The following is a 5,673-nucleotide window of genomic DNA, read 5'->3' as shown; positions in this document are numbered from 1 at the left end:
GCATTAAACTAACACTTATGCTTTGAGTGAGCATACTCTTTCTTTGCTGACTTCATAATTCCCAGCTATGCAAACATGCCAAGGATTGATTATCAGTCTAGAATAAATTTTGCCAGAGAGCCCAGTCTCCTTCCACTTCCTTGATCAAACACACAGTTACTCCAGCAGTGGCTCTTAGGTCTCCTTTTTACATTAAGAACTCCAGGTCTTTCCAGCTGCAAATCCTCCTTCACAATCAGAGTGATCTTCCTGCCTGGGTTTTCATCACCCCATGCCTCTGCGCACCAGCTGCCTGCTCCCACAAGGACTAAGCCCTGCCAGTATCTGCTGAAGATGCTCTTAACCACTTGTCAAGGACCATGCCAGGCACCAGAGGGTTATTGTCACTGAAGGTAAAAAGCTATGATCACAGGGCAAAACCATTTTGAATGAAAAGAGAACCAATACCTTCTTCTGCACTTAACAGACATGTGTGACATCGAGACAGAAGCTAAGTGGTGAAAAATGGATAAACTGGTTTTATGAGGACAGTAGTTAATCGTGACTATGGTTAATCGTATTTTACTGTACATATATGGATATTGCTACAACAAAACATCTTAAAAGTTCTTTTCACAAGAATACATGTAACTGGGGAGAGATGTTAACCAGAATTGTGGTGATTATTTCACAAAATATACATATATCACCCTTTTGTACACCAAAAAGTAATAGAATGTTACAGGTCAATTATATCTCCGTTTTTAAAAATAAATGAACAGACAGGAATTGGCAAAATGTAAAGTCTTTGACACCAAAAATAATTGCTTTTACACATGCACTTGTAGGTGAACCAGAAAGAGCGGAAGTCAAAGGAAAGAACTTTGTGAAAATGAGGGAAGACTTCACAGAGGAAGAATTCTACTGAATTAAGAACAAAAGTACTCCAGTTTGAGAGGTTAGGTCCTGGTGGGAAAGCATGTACAGCCGCGTGTCTCAATGTGGACACTGCAAATAATCTTCCTTCACTTTAAATGAATCATAATCATTCCCCAAGAGGCATGAAAGCCTCTTCTCCCTCCTAACCTCCTCAATCTCTTCTTCTTTCTCCCAATCAATCTCTGCAATATCCACTCGTCAAGACTCAGCCCAAGACCCAACTCTCTGTGTGTCCCCTTCTGGTCACTCCACACCCCCTGACCACTGTCTTCTTCACACGGCTGGCCTTTTAATGTAGATTGTTGTAGTCTCCAATCCCATTTATTAGTTCCTTGACATATCATTTTGTTCAGTTTCCTTTGTGGGTTTTATCTCCCTAATGCACTGAAACTTCATGTATTTAGTGGTTTGTTTAGGAAGGTATGAACATACACATGAGATCATTTATTATACAAATGACAAATTTTAACAAAAGTTAAGATGAATTACAAGTGTAATCTAAGGTACAAATCACACAGGTATTGAATGAAATACTTAGGTGGTAGGGCTCAACTCAGATTCTTCCCATGAACTTGAAAATACACTTATTTCTCCTGAAAATGGAAATTAAGTCAGTTCCTCAACTTTCTTTCATTGTGTCTTCACCAGATCGTCTTCCCACCACCACCTTTTCTTAGAGAACAGATTGAGAGGTCACTGCCAAAGGAGAGCAATATTGTCCAGCAACGTGCTAACAACTCCACAGTCAACGGAGGCTTGCATTACAAGCTCCCCAATGTACCTCAAATCTGAGAGAAAACTCAATGGTAGGGTATTTTTACATGTTTTCATTTAAAATCTGTTTAATTAACATATGCTGTAATATTAATTTGAGGGGTAGAATTTAGTGATTCATCAGTTTTTTATTACACCTAGTCCCTATTACATCACATGCCCTCCTCAATGCCCATCACCCAATTACCCCATCCCCCTCACCCACCTCCCATCTAGCAATCTTCAGTTTGTTTCCCACAGTTAAAAGTCTCTTATGGTTTGCCTCCCTCCCTGTATCCCTCTTCTTTTCTTTTCCTTCCTTTCCCCATGTTCATCTGTTTTATTTCTTCAATTCCACGTGTGAGTGAAATCATATGGTATTTGTCTTTCTCTGAGACTTATTTCACTTAACATAATACCATCTAGTTCCATCCAAGTGGTTGCAAATGCCAAGATGCCATTCTTTTTGATGGCTGAGTAATATTCCATTGTACATATGCAAATGGCCAACTGACAGATGAAAAAATGCTCAACAACTCCTCAGTATCGAAATAAAATTGAAACCATAATGAGATACCACCTCGCACCAGTCAGAATGGTTAAGATTTACATCTCAGGAAACAACAGATGTTGGTAAGGATGTGGAGAAAGGGAACCCTCTTACACTATTGAGAAGAATGCAAGGTGGTACAACCACTCAGGAAAATTGTACTGAGGTTCCTGTAAGAGTTAAAAAGAGAGCTACACTAGGACTCAACAATTACTACTATGTGTTTACCCCAAAGGTACAAATTCAGTGATCCAAAGGGACACCCTGCACCCAATATTTATAGAGGCAATGTCCACAATGGCCAAGCTGTTGAAGGAGCTGAGGTGTCCTTCAACAGATGAATGGATAAATAATTGCTATATTAGCAATTAGAAGGGATGAATACCATTTGCACCAACATGGATGGAACTGGAGGTATTATGTTGAGCGAAAGGGTCCATCAGAGAAGAAAGACTATCATATGGTTTCGCATTCATATGTGGAATAAAGAACAGTGCGGTAAACCTTAAGAGAAGGGAGGGAAAACTGAATGGGAAGTTAAAAGCGAGGGAAGAAACCAAGAGAGACAGTTAACGAGTAGGATACAAACTGGGGTTGCTAAGGAGTGAGGTGGTTGTGGAGATGGGGTAACTGGGTGATGGGCTTTAAAGAGGAAACACATGATGTGATGAGCACTGGGTGTTATTCACAATTGATAAATTACTGAACCTTACATCTGAAAATAATGGCATAGTATATATTGGCTAATTAAATATAAGTAATAAGAGAAAGGAAAGTAGGGGAGATTGGAACATTTATCATGCAGGTTGATGTCAAAGAAAGCATGAGTAGCAATACATATATCTGAAAAATATACTATAAAAAGCTTCTGCACAGCTAAGGAAACAGACAATAAAACTAAGAGGCAGCCCTACGGAATGGGAGAATATATTTTGCAAATGACACACAAGATAAAAGACTGGTATCCAAGATCTACAAAGAACTCCTCAAACTCAATACATGAGAAAAAATAAACAAATCAAAATGGGCAGAAGATATGAGCAGACACTTTTCCAATGAAGACATACAAATGGCTAACAAACATGAAAAATGTTCAACATCATTAGCCATCCAGGGAAATTCAAATCAAAACCACACTGAGATACCACCACACCAGTTAGAATGGCAAAAATAGACAAGGCAAGAAACAACAATTGTTGGAGAGGATGTGGAGAAAGGGGATCCCTCCTACATTGCTGGTGGGAATGCAGTTTGGATACCCACTCTGACAACAGTGTGGAGGTCCACTTAAAAGTTAAATTGAGCTACCCCTATGACCCAGCCATTGCACTACTGGATATTTACCCCAAGATACAGACGTAGTGAAGTGAAGGGCCATATGCACCCCAATGTTCATACGCTTGTTATCCACAATAGCTAAATCGTGGAAGGAGCCGAGATGCCCTTCAACAGATGACTGGATTAGAGCTGTGGTCCATATACAATGGAATGTTACTCAGCTATCAGAAAGAACGAATTCTCTCAACATTTGCTGCAACATGGACAGCACTGAGGAGACAATGCTAAGTGAGAAAGAAGTCAAGCAGAGAAAGACAATTATCATATGATTTCTCTCATCTATGGAACATAAGAACTAGGAAGATCGGTAGGGGAAGAAAGGGATAAAGAAAGGGGGGTAATCAGAAGGGGAGATGAAACATGAGAGACTATGGACTCTGAGAAACAAACTGAGGGCTTCAGAGGGGAGGGGGGTGGGGGAATGGGATAGGCCAGTGATGGGTAGTAAGGAGGGCATGTATTGCATGGTGCACTGGGTGTTATACGCAACTAATGAATCATCGAACTTTACATCGGAAACCGGGGATGTACTGTATGATGACTAACATAATATAATAAAAAAATTTTTTAAAAAGAAAAATATATACTTTAAAAATGAAAACTTAGAGAAATAGATTTTTTTTTTAAGATTTTATTTAGTCATTGACAGAGAGAAAGACAGCCAGTGAGAGAGGGAACACAAGCAGGAGTTGGAAGATGAAGAAGCAGACTCCCAGCAGAGCAGGGAGCCTGATGTGGGGCTCGATCCCAGGACCCTGGTATCACGCCCTGAGCCAAAGGCAGCTGGATAATGACTGAGCCACCCAGACACCCCAGAAATAGAGTTTAATACAGAATATAATGAGATACAAAAAGACTGAATCTAGTATCACACTGTACGTTAACTAACTAGAATTTAAATACAAACTTAAAAAAAAGACATTATATAATAACAAAGCAGGCAATCCATAAGGAGGATAGGGCAAATGTAAGTATCTATACACCCAACATGGGAGCAGCCAAATATGTGAGAGTGCTAAAAACCAACATAAGAAAACTAACTGACCTTACACTTGAGGGAGCTAGAAAAAGAACAACATAAAAACAAAACCAGTGGGAGGAAATAATAAAGATTAGACCAAGAATAAATGATATAGAAAATAAAAAGGAAAAACAAAACAAAACAAAAAAAAACTGCAGATGAATTCAATGAAAGCAGGAGCTGATTCTTTGAAAAGACTGGCAAAATTAGTAAAACTTTAGCCAGATTCACTGACGACGACAATAAGAAAAGCAACAACAATAACGACAACAGCAAAGAAAGAGAAAGACAGAGGGAGAGAGAAAACTCAAAGAGAAACAATCATTGCAAATGATAATGGAGAAGTAAAATACATCACCACAGAAATAAAAACAATTGTAAAAGAACATCATGAAAAATATATGCCAAATATTGGGCAACATAGAAAAAATGGATAAATTTGTAGGAACGTATCAAAACCAACAAAATTTAAGCAGGAAGAAATTTTAAAAATGAGCAGACCAACTAATAGTAATTAATTGAGTCAGTAATCAAAACAAAATTAAAATCCAAACAAAACAAAAACAAAACAAACAACAATAACAACAAACAACACAACAAGCAAACCAAAAAACCTCACAAGACTCTGAACAAACAAAAGTCCCGGACCAGATGGCTTCATGGGCAAATTCCACCACAGGTTTAATAAAGAATTAATGCACATTCTTTCCAAACTACTCCAAAGCAAAGAGGAGAAAGGCAAACTACCAAATTGATTCTGTGGGTCCAACAGTACCTCAGTATCAAAACTGGAGAGACAACACAAAAAAGAGAACCACAGGGCAATAACTATAACGAACATAAATGCAAAAATCTTCAACAAAATACTAGCAATGTGATTTAAAAAGATTAAAAAATCTTCACCATGATCGTGTGGGACTTATTCCCAGGAAGCTAGGGTGGTGGAATTTTTGCAAATCATTCTACATGATACATCACTTCAAGAAGATAAAGGATAAAAACAATGTAATCATTTCAATAGATGAAGAAAAGCCATTTGCCAAGATTACTCCATTTATAATAAAAAAACCTCATTAAAGTAGGTTTGTAGGAA

This window comes from Ursus maritimus, unplaced genomic scaffold, assembly GCF_017311325.1.
Source record: "Ursus maritimus isolate PB19 unplaced genomic scaffold, ASM1731132v1 scaffold_5, whole genome shotgun sequence".
NCBI lineage: Eukaryota > Metazoa > Chordata > Mammalia > Carnivora > Ursidae > Ursus > Ursus maritimus.
The sequence above is the reverse complement of the archived record's forward strand: the minus strand, read 5'-3'. Positions refer to the sequence as shown.